Source organism: Anarhichas minor, unplaced genomic scaffold, assembly GCF_050575085.1.
Source record: "Anarhichas minor isolate MPS153535 unplaced genomic scaffold, ASM5057508v1 ptg000007l, whole genome shotgun sequence".
Taxonomy (NCBI): Eukaryota; Metazoa; Chordata; class Actinopteri; order Perciformes; family Anarhichadidae; genus Anarhichas; species Anarhichas minor.
The window spans coordinates 10,853,916-10,869,377 of NW_027466453.1; the positions used below are offsets into that span (position 1 = coordinate 10,853,916).

General features: G+C 43.8%; 1 protein-coding gene across 1 annotated transcript in view; it reads right to left on the minus strand.

Moving 5' to 3' along the window:
* Positions 1-15,177, minus strand: part of spop (speckle type BTB/POZ protein) — a 73,888-nt gene extending 58,711 nt beyond the window's left edge. Inside the window, exon 1 of the mRNA XM_076085759.1 lies at positions 15,120-15,177. The gene's annotated coding sequence lies outside the window, so the exon portion shown is untranslated. The remainder of the gene's footprint in view (positions 1-15,119) is intronic.
* Positions 15,178-15,462: the final 285 nt, after the last annotated feature.

The window sequence follows — 15,462 nt, forward strand, 5'->3', positions numbered from 1 at the left end:
TACACAGCGAGGCGGAAACAAAGTGGAACCGGAGCCCTGCTTATGTAATTACACCCGGCATTAAAACACTAATCCAAACACAAACTGTATCTGGACTGTTTCCAAAAACAGCAAACTGAAGCTAAGCCACAGGTGTGAAGGAAAGCCGTCTCATGTCCACAAATCAGACGACGGCGCTTATAGCAACAAGATTCAAAAGCAGGCTTAGTGCTTCGTTAATACTTCTTGGGGGTATAGCACTGACCCATAAACGTGGATGCAAATCTTTGTGGTTGAATTCAGACGTACACGCTGCATGTTAATGTAATGTGTAAAAAGGCCCACAGAGAGCCCGATAACAGTACAACCATCTGACAGAACAGACCCAAAGTGGCACTCGACTCTGGCGTAGAGGTAGACTCTGGCAGGCTCATTAAGAGCCCCAAAGTCTAGCGCTGCAATCCAGTGTGTACTTGGGGGTACTCCTCCTGTCTCTCTTTCACAGGGTTTCCTTGAAATTGAAAAATTTGATTTTCAAAAGTATTTCCCCACCGGATTCTCCAGCTGTTCATTTAAAGGTGTTTTCTTGATACTAACGGCGCTGTGGTCATAGATGTAGGTCCTCCATAGATGACTGTGAAGCTCAGAGACTTGCCATATAAACTGAGTCGTTGAGCTCATAATACATAGAGATGCTTGTAATTTAAAGACATTTTAAGTAGGAATATTGATACTAAATACTGATTTGAGTTAAATGTATTCTATGCCCAGCTCATAAAGTACGGCAATAGCGACAGAAGAAAAGCGAGTTCCCCCAGAAGTTGAATGAATTGTGACAAACTGAAACACTAACCTACAGTTGGTCCGGACTCACTGAACAAAGAAGAGGCTACTTTTTACACGAAGGCTCTTTGTATTCACGACCAGGATCCAAACTGCCTGCGGGCTTTTACCTCAGAGAGGAGATGATCTCCGTGAATGAATGAAATATCTTAAGAGCCACATGTTTACGCGTACATACCGAGGAAATGTCAATCAGATGCATAAAACAGAGGTTGAGCCCTGAGAGAAATGCCAAAAAAGGGAACCTGTGTGTGCATGTGTGTGTGTGTGTCCAGCACCGTCTGATCAATAGCTCCCCTGAAATGAATACGTGATCACTGACTCAACAAAGCAGCCGTTCACTCCAAACTTAACAAAATAGATGCAACCTGGATCAATAGGCCCCGTTTCAAAAAAAAATCTATTTAATAGCAACGTAGTTTTATAAAACATTTCCAACAGGCAGATGGGATACTGGCCATCCTGCCTTTAAACACCCCCATTCAGTACAATACATCTTTTTTTATTGCTTTTGATTTGTGACATTTAGCAGACAAAGAGCCACTGTTATTTCAGTAATCATTTTTCCTCATGGGCCAGTTTTTCCCTTTACATAATGCAGGTTGTAGAGTATTATACCATGGCTGAAGAGAAATACTGGATACTTTCAGATAACTGCACAGCTTTGGCACAAAGTTTTATGCATTCAAACTTGGCAACCTCTAGTTTGAGCGTATGCTGCCTCTAATTGAAGCAGCAAGACAATGATGAAGGAAGTGATGAATCGATCAGTCTAAAGATGACACCTTAACAATGACATTTTCATTATTAAGCTGATGTATAACTGCGTAGTATTTTAATCTGAATTACTCAGAATATAAAAAGGCAACCATATCTCAGAACCTCATTTCTGGCTGTAAAAGGCAGCTGTTTTCAGCAAAGAAGCTCTAAAACCAACTCTAAACAGTTCGTTTGCTCCCATCAGGTGAACTAAGGGGAACATTTAGAAGCTAAAGAGTCACGTTTTCCTCAGAGGTTGGTGGAGAAAAGATGATAATAAGTCAGTGTTGTGTTCACAGCTTGTTTGTGCTGCCCCCAAGAGGATAAACAAAACAATTATTACAGAACGAATGATATTCTGACCTATCACTGACATCGTTCTATCTTGATAGAACGATCAGCAACGTAACACAATGTCCTCGACTTTAACATCTTCTTCCTTCCACATTTCTGGGGGTTTTTTTAACCTGAAAAGTTTTTTAGGTCAGAGGTGTGATAGTGGGTTGTGACCACAGGAAATGAAGTATGACCTGTAGCTTGTAACAACCCCATCAAGAGTTCAGATAAGCAGGATGGGAATCTGCCTTCACGCCCTTTCTCCGTCTCCTCTGTCCCGTGTCGCTTGCCCTCCTCTGACTCCGGCAGTCTCAAGTGGTCAGTTAAGACGAGGACAGACGACAATAGACAATTCCCCCCCCCCCCGCCCGCCCGCCCAGCGTCATACCGCCTCAAGGCCTGACTGGTTGACTCCAGCAGCGTCTGAGCATCATGAGACAGCACGGCCCATCTGGGAAAAAACAAGAAAAAAGAAAGCGGATGGAGCTGCCAGACAGGGAGGTGGGAAACAAAAAATACAAGAGCAGGAAAAAAAATTGAAGGTGGAAAAATGAAGAGCCGACAAGACAGAAGGGTGGGGTGGGGGGGAGCAGGATGAAAGATAGGTCGGTGTACAACAGGCTGATGAAGTACAGCGAGGAAGATAGAGAGAGAAAGGAGCGGAACAGCAGCGCAAACAACAGTCCAAAAAGACACATTAAGCAGAGGGCAGAGAGGGACACGAAGAGATGGGGGTACCCCAGAAAAATAAACTGCCGGACTCAATTCTTGTCTCAAAAGAGGGGCAAAGAAAGGTGGAAGAAGATAGATTTGCTCCTCCTACGTCTCAGGGCTCCTGAAACCTGTACAGACTTTAAAAAACAATATGTAGAAAGGAACAAAAAGCGCCAGGGGGGGCTACATCAAGCGCTTCACTACATGTGAAAAAGAGCCACAGAGGAAGAATAACTGGCACAATTAAGAGCATAACTGTCATCACAGCCAATCAACCCTGGTGCCGCCCACACACACACACACGGGCACCGAGCAACAGACCCATCACGAGGAGGGATGAAGGGCTACTAATTCCCCCCGAGCAAGGCAGCACTAGACTGCGAATAGTGAACGAGCAGATATCTTAAGGGCGCAACAGCTACACAGCATTCTAATGCAACGGAAACACGAGTCACATGTCGACGATTCGCTCCATCACAAACACGTCCCCATGGCTCCTGAGAGAAATACTGACATTTGAATATAATCCTGCTGACATGCAAATCAAGTGCAGCCAATTCCACAACCCGCATGTTCATCAGGAAGAAAGAAAATAGACGTGGTGTGTGAATCTGAAACCAATCACAGGTGGACGCATACCCTCACTCAATGAAATACAAACTAGATTTAATGAGCTCCTCCACGGTGACATTTCCTTTTCTCCATCTTTTACAACCATCATTCACCCCCCCCCCCCCCCCCCCCCCCCCCCCCCCACCACCAACCTCTGCCTCCCTCCATCCCCCCCACTCACTCGTTTTTTTTCCCACTCTAAATCCACTTCTCTGCCTCTGTCTTTTTCTCTTTCCCTCTCTCCATCCAAAACAACAGCCTTTCCAGAAAGAGGGCCATCAATCTTCTTCAATGAGAGCAGAGTGCGAGGGAGTGCCAAGGCTGGAGCAGATTACTATCTCTCCTTACCACCACTCAACACTGGATAACATAAAGAAGGAGAGGAGAGGCAGGGAGGGTCGAGAGCGGGTCAAAGGCACAATCTTTGGATAGCGAGCGGACACATTAGATCTTAAAAGCCTCAAAACAAACTTCCACCCCCTGTCAACAGCGGAGGCTCGTCAAGCAGAGGAGCACAGCGGCAGAATTTAAAAACTTTAATCCTAACTGGCAACTCCAAACCTGACCCTTGGTTTATTCCCACAGAGAGCTCTGCAAATGGAAAGACAGGAGCTACACGGCAGCTTTCATCTCCTGTAAAACAGCTGGATTTGGAATTAATTGGCCATTTTAATACATTTCATTAATGAATCTATTTTGATTGTCTCGCTCTGTTCAAACGTCAAAACAAGATGATAAAAGAAAATCCACATCACCAGCGCCCCAAAGTCCACGGTGACCTCTCCAAATTGCATTTGAGAAACGAGCAAAGATGTCTTCCTGGATAGATGATTAACTGTGGAGCTCTGAAGCATTTTATCAAATCTGCTTATTGAATGTGGATCCTTTCAAATCCCTTGCCAAATTTGAATTGATGTTAAGCTTTAAAAAAAATCACTCAAACTCAAAGAACTGTATTCACCTTTGGCCGAGAAGGGAGGCGCACTCCTCTGAAGGTTTGTCAGACCCTTTTATTTGATGTTCATAGAAGATACATACATGTGCAAACATGTACCTAACTTCACTAATACGTAGGATATTACTGCTACTTGCTCAGCCAATCCAGGTATTTTAATTCACAGGAACCAACAGGACCCAAAATCCTGAAACAAAAATGGAGAGAGACGTGATGGAGCATGATGTTTATTTTCTTGAAAAGCCGCTCCAACAGTTGTCAGTATGTGAATGTGCGTTTGTGTTATATGCTAAACTTGCAGCGTCGTGATATTTAAAGTGTGCGAACGTGTGTGACACAAACACCAGCATATCCACGTCCAAGTGTGTCCTGAGCCCATGGGAGAAAGAGATGGGATGCACGGTAAAGGGTGGAGGTGGGATTCCAACACCAGTGTGGCTCTCTGAATCTCACCGTGTTCAATCGAAGGACACAACAAGACCACCAAGCCAGCTCTGACAGCTACATCCACGATCGAACATGATAGAGCTAATCGCCATGCAGCTTTCTTGCTGAGGAGAACCTACATGGGGGAGTTTTGTCAAGGCATAATGAACTCTCCTCGCATTGTCACAGCTCTGTTGAGGAGGAAGGTTAAACTTAGAGCTGTCTGTAAAGCTGTCTCTGAGCAGCAGCAACTGGGGATCAGCGTAGTGTGGCTTCTGTTGGACCTCTGGCGGCGGCGGGGCTCAGCACTGGCGCTAAAGACTTTGACACTAACATAATCACTGGTAATTGATTCGGCTGGTGACAAAAAAGGTATAACGTGAAAAGATTTTTAAAAAAACGGCAGCGGTGGTGTCGGCACAGCGCCGGGTCTTAATGTGAGCTGACGGGGCCCGTCACACGAGAGAGGGGACGCACACGTATCATCCAATCACCATCGGCCCTGGACCCTCACCAGCACCCTCAAAGGGGCTTTGATCAGCAGCGGGCCGAGGACGCCACAGAGATGGAGGACGGACAAGAAGACAGGCATCCTTCGCTGTTGCAGGACGGCCCTGAGAGACATTAGAAGACGGGACAGAAGCAGCAGGGAGCATCAAAGACTGGCAGCCAAGGTTCAAACTACTAACGGAGCCTAAGTCCTTGTCCAGTCCAGCGTTTAATTTGCATGCGTGGGATTGTATTCAAATTTCATTTAGCTTATATTGAGTTCTGAGATGCTGCAACTTGATGTTTGATTTGGCAAATAAAGTCTTCATGACTAAGAGGCCTTTGGACAACTGGTATAAAGATAAACATTGGACAAAACAGAACTATTTTGATGACAAATTCATTGATTGAGTCATTTATCAGGCAAAACTGCCAAACACGACCTCGTTCAGGCTTCTCAAATGTGAGGAGTTGCTGGTTTTCTGTGAATACTCAATGTCTTTGGGTTTTGGACTGTTGGTCAAACAAAACAAGACATTTTAAAACTTAAGGAAATGAAAATGGACATTTCATAGACAACATAATCTACAGTTTGAACGACAATAAATCACTGACATTAAAAAAAGAATAAAAATAAAACATAAAACCAGAGGGTAGCAGATCGTCTGTGTTGACTCAAACTTAGAGCAGCAAACTAGAACAAATGCAGCCTGTACAGAAGGTAACGTATTGATTATCTGTATATTTGCTTTGCACTTGCAATATTCAAAACGGAGCATTACAGTTAGCTTGTATCGCAGTTGAACTCTCGCTAATGTTCTCTTTAGCTTACAATGAAATGACCACTACAATACAACGGCCTTGTCACTGTCTAGAGTTAATAAAGACATTCTTAACCTGCTACACCTGTGATTTGAGCCGACCCCTCGTTTCTTAACTTGGGAGCGCCAATTCTACTCACCCTCACAGCTTTGTTATTAACGTGTAATGGAGACACATGAGGTGAGTCTAGCAGCGGTGACTGGGTTGTGCCTATCCGCTGAGTGAACTGATGAAGACGGAGGGCTCCCTGTAGCCTTACAGTCAGAGCGCTGATAAATTGGCCAGCCTCCACCCTTCCCCCCCCCCCCCCAACTGCAGGAAGGATGTGTGTGCATGAGAATCAGCATGGACGCCCGCTAGACCGAAACTGACAATATTAAGTGGCGGTGCCACAGTTTTCATGAACACAGAGAGGCCAAGAGGACCGAGGGGCAGGAAGGCCTCTATTATGTCACCGAGTAGTAGACATAAAAGGGGAGCCAGTCAGGCTGTCTGAGCTCCTCGACACACTCACCTTTCCCCAAATTAAAGGTTGCCGAGTACAAACAGCATGAGACGGACGGACAAACACAGTTCCACCGTGTGCCGCAGACATCAACACACAACACGCATCAAAAGAAATCAAAGATTTTACAGACGTTTAAGAGAACCACAGCAGCTTTCTTCAGAGGTAGACTGCAGGGGTCGCATATCTTTCAGAGGAGCAGGGGACGAAAGAGGGAGGCTGAGGGGGAGTAACGGCAAATAAGAGGAGTAGGGAAAAGCCCCGGGCTGAAGATTGTAGGGAGAGAAGAGGAAGACTGGGGTGAGGAGTAAGTGAGAAAATGCAAATGAAAAGGCTGCCGAGAAAAAAAAGGGGAAAGAGAGGAGAGAGAGAGAGAGAGAGAGAAAGTGAGAGATTACTACAGGGACTGTTGGAAGAGAATCTGAAGAGCAGAACAAAGCTGACAATGAAAAAATGTGTGGTGGGGAGAGCGGTAGAAAGGACAGGAGGAAATGGCAATGCATGAGACATGACGAGCGCACGTCATGCAGCCTTTTTTTGCTGCTAAAATGGGCCACGTTCTTTCTCATATGTCCTTTAAAAAAAAAAAGTAGCGCTGGAGGCTGCAGACATCACAGCACAATATGTCCCGAGAAAAGAAACACTGCAGGAGACACGGATAATGAAAGGATGGAGAGGTGGCAAGAAAGAGGGAGACTTCTAATAAAAGGATGGAGATGATCCCCAAAGAGGCGGCCCATGGCATCTGTTTGTCACAAGCCAGAGCCACAGGGAGGAGGAAGAGGAGGCGGAGGAGGAGGAGGAGGACTGTAGGCAGCAGACTGAGAGGTAGCTCCTTCTCTCACCCTCGCGTTCCCTGGCCGTCCTCCACCAGCAGCTGGAGGCTAAACTTAAGCTCCGCCAAACAGCCACCGGGGAGCGAGGAGAGGCCTTGGAAAGGGGTCATCTCTCCAATCACCAACCAAAACAAAAATCCAGGGACGCACATCTGCATCATTAGCAGAGGAGCCAAGAGCCCCCCCCCCCCCCCCCGTCTCCCCGCCACAGATCCCTCAGAAACGTGGCCACCACAGCGCCTGTGTGCACACGAGCATCCTTTCGCACAATCGCCACAGAGCCATATCAGCCCGCTCCTCATGAATATTCATCTGCCTCATTAACACTCAAGTGGGGAAACACAGCATATTGCATGAGACTCCCGTTCGTTGGACAGAGGACGAGAAATGAGGGAGAGGGAAAGAAGAAGAGACGGGACACATGGTGACTGTAGAGGAAGCAAACGGGGAAGAGAGACCGAGAGAGAGAGAGAAAGAGGCAAAAGCCTCCTTTTCATTGCCAGCAAACTTTTTTTTTTTAATCTCAAGAGTGGAGGAAGGAGGAGGAGGAGGGGGGGGGATCCTATATTGTTCAGGGAGCTGATAGCCTCCTGTCGCTTTTCCTTTACGAAGCCAGACTAGGGCAGTGTGAAAGCAGCGTCAGCAGCAGGGACAGCACAGCGGGAGCGCTGGGATGGGAATTACAGACATTTTACCCGGCAAATCCTGCAGCAATAAAAAGCTTTAAAACAGCTGCAATTTCTCCGCTAATGTCTGGGCCGCTCACAATAACTGCTACACTGTGGGGGATAAGTGTGAATACACCTCGACGCGAGCTGCAGCCAGAAAAGACATTCATGCAACCCCCCCCGTCCCCCCCAGTCCTTGTCCTGTAACACAACACACAGACGCACATACAGACGTACAAAAGCCAGGCTGTCTTGTACGCAGACACTGATTCCGTCAGTCCACTTGCCAACAGACACACAGCAATACTACCACACATAGACAGAGGATTATTTTCTCTTTACGTTGTAATGCCAGCGAATCTTTTTAACAGGAACCGCCAACAGGGGAAATCTCCCGTCCTGCAGCTGTGTCCTCAGAGAGACACACTGGAAGCTGGAGAGACAGAAAGACTCCATTTCCTCCACTTTTTTTCTCGGTGACTTTGGTGACTGAAACCGACGGCCACTCGGGGAGGAGGAGGAGGAGGAGGAGGAGGAGACGAGGCCCAAAACTTTGCCCCACCAGAGTGCATTCTGGTCCTTTAAAAAGGGCACTGAATCCTGACAAAACCTGAGGTACAATAAGTGGACCGGGTCTCTGGAAATCAATACTGCTGCCTACATCAGGGGGCCTCCACCCAAAGCTATTTATTATTCCACCTTCTACACGCAGTTTCTGACAAAAAAAAAAAAACTCCTCCAATTTCAGAACAGTATGAACTATTGATTTCACAGCCTCAATTCTTAACTCTCCCCTCCTCTCTCTTTTCCAGTCCCATTGACGTGCAGCTCTTTTCCCAAGGGGGTGTTTTCTGTTGGGGGGGGGGGGGGGGGGGGGGGGGGGTGGGGGGGGGGGGGTGGAGTGGTTCTTACCTGTGGACTAAATAATTTTAGAGCATTCAAATCCCTTACAAGTGGCTTCACTTCAATTAGTTTGGGACAAGGTCCTTCTACAAGAGAGGTTCCATGAATCATGAGGGCAACTAATGTCGTTTTGTGTAGTTCTTCAACTATCTGTCAAATATAACAAAGGTGAAGACCACACTTACAACTCTGCTCAGGCGTGTTTCTAATGTTCCACTGTTGCTCAAATTGTCTGCGCTCTCTTATAATTTGGTTTCAGTTTTTACTCTGAAAGCAGACAGTACAGAAGAGCTGCATTTGTTTGAATGAAAAGGTGCTACATATATATAGTTTTAAGGTTTTTAATTATCTAGAGATGCATCTAACAATTACTTTAATTTGTAAAAACCTGCCAATGCTCTTGATTAATCGATTAATCAGCAAAGACATTTCAGAAAAAAGTGAAAATTGCCCCTCACAAGTCAAAAATTTTAATACATTCAATTTATTTTCCTCAAAGATGAAGAAAACCAGCAAACATTGACGCGTGAAAAGCTGGAACCAGTGAATGTTTAGCATTGTTGCTTTGAAATGACCTAAGCAATCAACTAGTCAATTAATCGTTTCAGCTCCGTTATAATTAGCATTATATCTAATGTTACATTACTAACCAGGAGGACACTTTGTCTGCTAAATTAAAAACAAATGTCACACAATCACAGTTTAATGTGACAAATGAAATTTGTAAATATCAAATCTGCATGCAACAACTATGTACGAGCATTTGAGACTTGACTTTTGAGTATAATATATTATTCTGGCTGCCTTTGTACCTAAAAATGAATCTTTCTCAAATGCCAAAATCAGACAACATTTCAGCCATGACGAAGCTTGATCTGGCAATCAAACCGTTACGGTGAGTCGCCATTTTCCAGGCTTAAATGCCAGTTAATATCAGCAGAATTGGATCTGACTTTTGGGCAGTGACACTTTTAACCAACTGTGTTGTCATTAATTCATATTCAGATGGCTTTCATGGGTCACAACTTGTGCTCAGCAGCCCGGCTGAGACCGGGGACCTGACCGGTTCAGAATCGCAGGTCCAAACCGAGCGCGCATATGCATGCATGATTTAAATACATCTAAATGGCAGATGGCGAGAGAGAGCCGGCTCGTGTCTGGCTCCGAGACAGAAGCAGTGATGTAGGAGAAGCAGAGGATGAGGCGGCGCATTAGAGTGAAGGATGGCTTGGCTCGTCTTTAACATTACTTTTCCTCTTAAAAACATTCACTTCATCTGTGTCACTCCTGCTCCAAACTTGTTATTGGAAAATAGGATCGCTGGAAAAACCATTCGATGCCGACGCGGTCCGCATCAGTCACACACTGACACACACACACACACACACACACGCGCACAGAAAAATACATTTCATCCTCCATATCCGAAACAGCCAATAGCACTGGCAGGCATTTGCGACCCCAATCCATATTTCAATTTCCCTCCTCTCATGCAAACTAATTCAATACTTGTTGCCTTCCCTCACAAGCGATCGGCAATGTGAGAGATGAGCTTCTTCTCCTGCTGCATCTATGAAAAGGCCCAATCAGAGACTCTTTTGAGCGGGCCTCTGCCTATACCAATTATGCCTTAGTAGTCGTGCACACGGGGGCCATTCTTGGAAGTAGCACGAAAGATCGGTGCGTTCTCACCACGCTGTAATAGAATGCAGATCCCTTTTCTCCATATTTTCTGTAGTCAGAATGCGTTCAGCCCACATTAGCTACATTTAAAACTCATATTTTACATCACACACTGTCAGCGCTTAAGTCAAGAGCTTAACTACCCATGTTTTTAAACCAATTATATAGGCATTAAGCTAACAGCGGGATGTCAAGTCGAACGAGCGTTTAAAATATGATATACTCTAATTCGATATTTGACCTTTGAAGTGGAAATCAGGTTAAAACATTCCTACATTCATCAGTTCCCTTTTGTGAACTTGTAAAAAGTCCCTCACAAAGCCACACAGAGAAATGCCAAGAGCCGGAGTCTGCGACGCCATCGGCCAACACTTTTTTTGGAAGTTATCCACCGACACAGCTCAGGAGCCAGACCGGCCGTAATGACGAGCCCAGTTTTAGGGGAATTTCCGTATAGTCTCTTAATCAGGCTCATTAGCGGGGGGGAACTCGATTCATTCAAAAGGTTCTACAATGGATTCCTGACGAGGGAACGATTTCCAGTGACTTTCCCCTCGCTCGCTGCTGTTTGATGTACTAACTGTGGCGCTTTTACACTGTGACGGCCTAGAAAAAGACTCACACATCTTGACATCTCTCCCCCCCCCCCCCCCTGCAGCACCATCAACAAAGCAATTCACCAAAAAGCTCACAACCAAAGACAAGAATATGAGCGTAAACAAATACAGTACATGGCTAGCTGGCTGCAGCTGAGTCGAGCTGAGGAATGGTGCAGTGCGGACACATTTTGTTCGTCAACACCTAATCTTCCAATATTCTAAAAGTAATCCTCGCTATAGAGGACAGTCGATTATTGATCTTTATATTCACCGTCAATGCATTCTGCGTCAGACGCTGGAAATACACGAGCACACACTTATTCGATGTTGTTGAAACGGGAAAAAGATGAGCAACGGTTGCTCCAACTCAGACGCCTGGCAACACTTTCCTCTCACAACTCTTTGGCCGTGTAAAGGGAGAAGCAGGCAGGTAATAGCGACAAATTTAGGGGCTTAAACGGCGACAGCTTTACGACGCCTGAGCGGCCTCTATGACTCCGTTCCTGTCAGATTCTATTAGCTTGGCCTCCGCCGTGTGTTTTCGATTGGCTGTTGGCCTATTCCCAGCAGTTACAGAAGCACCTCCCGTAAATAAACCAAATGGCTGCATTTTGTAGTGTATGAAGGAGAGAGAGAGGGGGGGGGGGGGCTGAGCAGCTGGGCGCTTGTGTGTAAAGAACATCTGACAGAGCGGTTGAATAGTTTAATATCCGGCACCGAGCTGAACGGACACAGCCGACTAGAGGGAGAGTTTCTAAACACATCAGCCTTAAGAGTTTAAATTTGACTAGTGCTTAAAAAGAAAATATGTAAGCGGCCAGGCAAGGAAAGCACTTCTAAATCAAGACAAGTGGTCTCATTCTGCTCCACACACACACACACACACACACACACACACTCTAATAAACAAAAGAAAAAGTGTGTCCATCTGCCAGCTGCCAGGTGGAGGTCTAAGGAAAGACCACCTGTCTAATAACTGTTTTTGATGCATAAAGCTCAGCAATATGAAACGGAGCATCTGGCCCGTCCTTCTCTAACTGATCGTGTTAAGAGCTTGCGGATCTGTGTTCCTCTTATATAGAATTTATTTCAACCTAATAGGTTTTCCCCGAGTTTATTAAGTCAACCAATCAGGGGCTCGTGAATGCCGTTTTGCCAACAACTCTCAACTGCCAGATGTCCACTGGATATTTTGTATAAAAGAGTTTAATGTACTCGTTGTCGTCGACCAGAAACTGAGAATTGTTTTTGAACTATTTTGAAGTCACTTCATGAAACAAACACCCTAAGAGTGAAAAGAAAATGGAAGAATAAATTCTTGTAACAATTACTGAAATGCGATGCTTGAAATGCTGCGGCAGAATTAGTTTCTCTTTTTTTTTATGGCTTTGAGGTGGCCTTTGAAAAACATTTCCTTGTGCAGATAAAAATGCTGAGCTGCAGCTCAGACTGAAGAAAGGCAGCTCACACGACGAAATGACTACAAGCTACGTGTTACTTTCAATTATACAAAAGAAAAGATATACAGAAATACATAGTAGCCTATGCGGCATTACTTATTTTGATAATCAATAGCCTAACTATGATGAACTGCAAATGGTGACTATTAGTTGCATGCAGTATATGAATAACACATCTTTAAATACACTAATGTTTTGTTGTATGGGCCTTTGTCACAGCAGACATAAGGCATCACAACAGGAAAAGCAGAAGTGTCATTAATAACTGTAATGATGGCTTTGCTGTATTTAAGTATATCAGTGATCATTACCTATTTTGTACAATATTACATATGATCCCTGTGGTCAATGTCGTCATTACTTGTGCTAGAAGGTGACATCAGCTCTTTCTCTGTGCTGCGTTCAGGGTCATCTCGTTGGCTCGTATGCAGTTGTGTGATGACAAAAAAACCTGTTGCATGAGGAACTCAAATGTTGGAAAAAAAGCTCAGAGCACCGAGAAGGAAAGACGGCATTTTTATTTCGCAGACGGAGCTGCAGCTAAAACTTTGACACCAATAATGACCGCGTCGCGAATCCCTCTTCACCAGCAGCTATGTCAAGAATCTGTGTCAAAGTGTGAGAGGAAGCCGTAAAATGAGATACTTTCAACCACAGACTGTTATGAATCAAACAAGACCCCCATTCAGAGTCTCTGAACTTACACACATCTCCAGCACAGCTCAGCAGAAAACCCTGTGGGACAAACCAACTGCTTTTTTTACAAGACTTATTCTGCCTAATACTACATTATAAGCAGGCAGGCACTCAACTATCACCAGCTATCCTCCTTCTTTTCTAATCATCAGGTTAGTATTGGGATTAGTTGATACCTGACATTTCAAATGACTTGTTTCAAGTAACATTGTTATATTTTGTGTTTTATTACTAATTTACAGTTAACTCATTTATGAGTTTATCTTTCCTTGTCTTGTTACTTGCCTCTATTGTGAAAATAAGTTTTGTGAATTGATTTATTCTCTTATTTGGACATCTGTTTAGAATACTGTTAACTTGCAGGCAGCCACCGCGCTGATATACACCAAGTTTCTTTATCAACTTCACCACTATCCAGTGTTTCTGATATTTATTACCTTCATTCATTCCTAAACGGGTTGACAACTCAGTATGTATTGCCACAGCAAGTAAGCAGTGGTGGAAAGTAATTAAGTGCAAGTACCAATTATGAGGTACTTACTCAAGTATTTACATTTTATGATGACGATGATGATGCTTGTATACAGTGTGATATTGCTACTTTTACTAAAGTAAAATATCTGAGTACTTCTCCTACCACTGGTAAGTTGTATATACTCAGCACACTCAAGGTGATTCATTTAGGATTTGTGTAACTGTGTGTTATTTCTATGGATCTTGATGACACAAAAACGTTACCTGTAAAACCGAGTCACAGTTATTTATCTGCTTAAATAAAAGTACACATAGTTGAAAAGGTACTCAGATCTTTTATTTAAGTAAAGGTACTAATAATACAACAGTGTATAAATACTCTGTTTAACTGTTACAAGTAAAAGTCCAGCATTCAAAAACGTACTTAAGTAAAAGTACAAAGGTATTAGCATTAACATATACTTAAAGCAATAAAAGCAAAAGTACTAATTAAGCATTTCTGAAAAATGACTATTAGATTACTAGATTATAATGATTGGGACATTATTGTGTACATCAATTTACTGGTAAAGGTGGGGCTTTTTTGTTTTACGATATACATCTGGGTAGCTTGTGAATTTCAGTACAGGATAAATAAATACTAATCGTCATTCAGAATAATTGATCATTATTTATTTGTTGATTATATTTTGTTTTAATAACCTGAATTTGCAAAGTAACTAAAGGTATCAAATACATGTAGCTGAGTAAAAAATACAATATTGCCCTCTGACTTTAGTAGAGGTATTAAGTATCATAAAATAAATATACTCAATACACTCAGTAAAGTAGACCTTTAAGAACCTTAAACTAGTACTTCACACAGCACAATACACGAGTAACTGTATTTAGTTACACACCACCACTGAATATACATCACTCATCATCTTTGGGGAGACCGTGGTCACTCACTATTTGGCAGGATGTTGACCCATCCGGAGGATACAGCATCACACGTCCTCTTATGGTCGGCGCATTATTTTGCATGTGCTAGTTTAAATTTTAACACATTTTTTTTTTTTCTGTGACACAAACATACAACCAACAGACATCAGTATGACACAGAAGTGCACAGAAAATGACAAAAAAAAAAAAAAGCTGGCGAAAAGTCCGAACCAGGATCTTGACAACACAAATAGCAAACCGTAGCCATTACTAACCTGCTAATATTAGCCAGCTAGCGGCTAATTGTTAAGCTCTGTAAAAGTGCTCCCAGATTTAAAGCAAGCCCAAACTCACGTTTAATGGGGGGGGGGGGGGGGTGAAATAAGATACGAGCGTTACGTGCAGGAGGAAACAACTGTGTAGCTTAAAAACTCACCCTTGTTTCGCTGTTCCAAGAAAGGAATAAAGGACTTTTGACAGGAGTTGTCACTGCACTTCCGGGTTAGACTGTGACGTGTTCAGACGCCCACCAAGCGGCTGGCCATGCTGGAATTGTTTTGGTTTATGTCTCTGGGTGTTGCACTGGAAAATAAATACATTCCTTACTTTAGCTGTCTATATTTTAACCATTTTTGTTAGTAATGCTCGAACTGTGATTCATTTTGTTTCATTTCAAGATTACTTCAAGCAAAACCTTAAACGTCTACAGCAGTATAAAGCAGTCCTTCACATTAATGCAGCAGAAATATTTATCCAAAAACATCATATACAGCCTAATA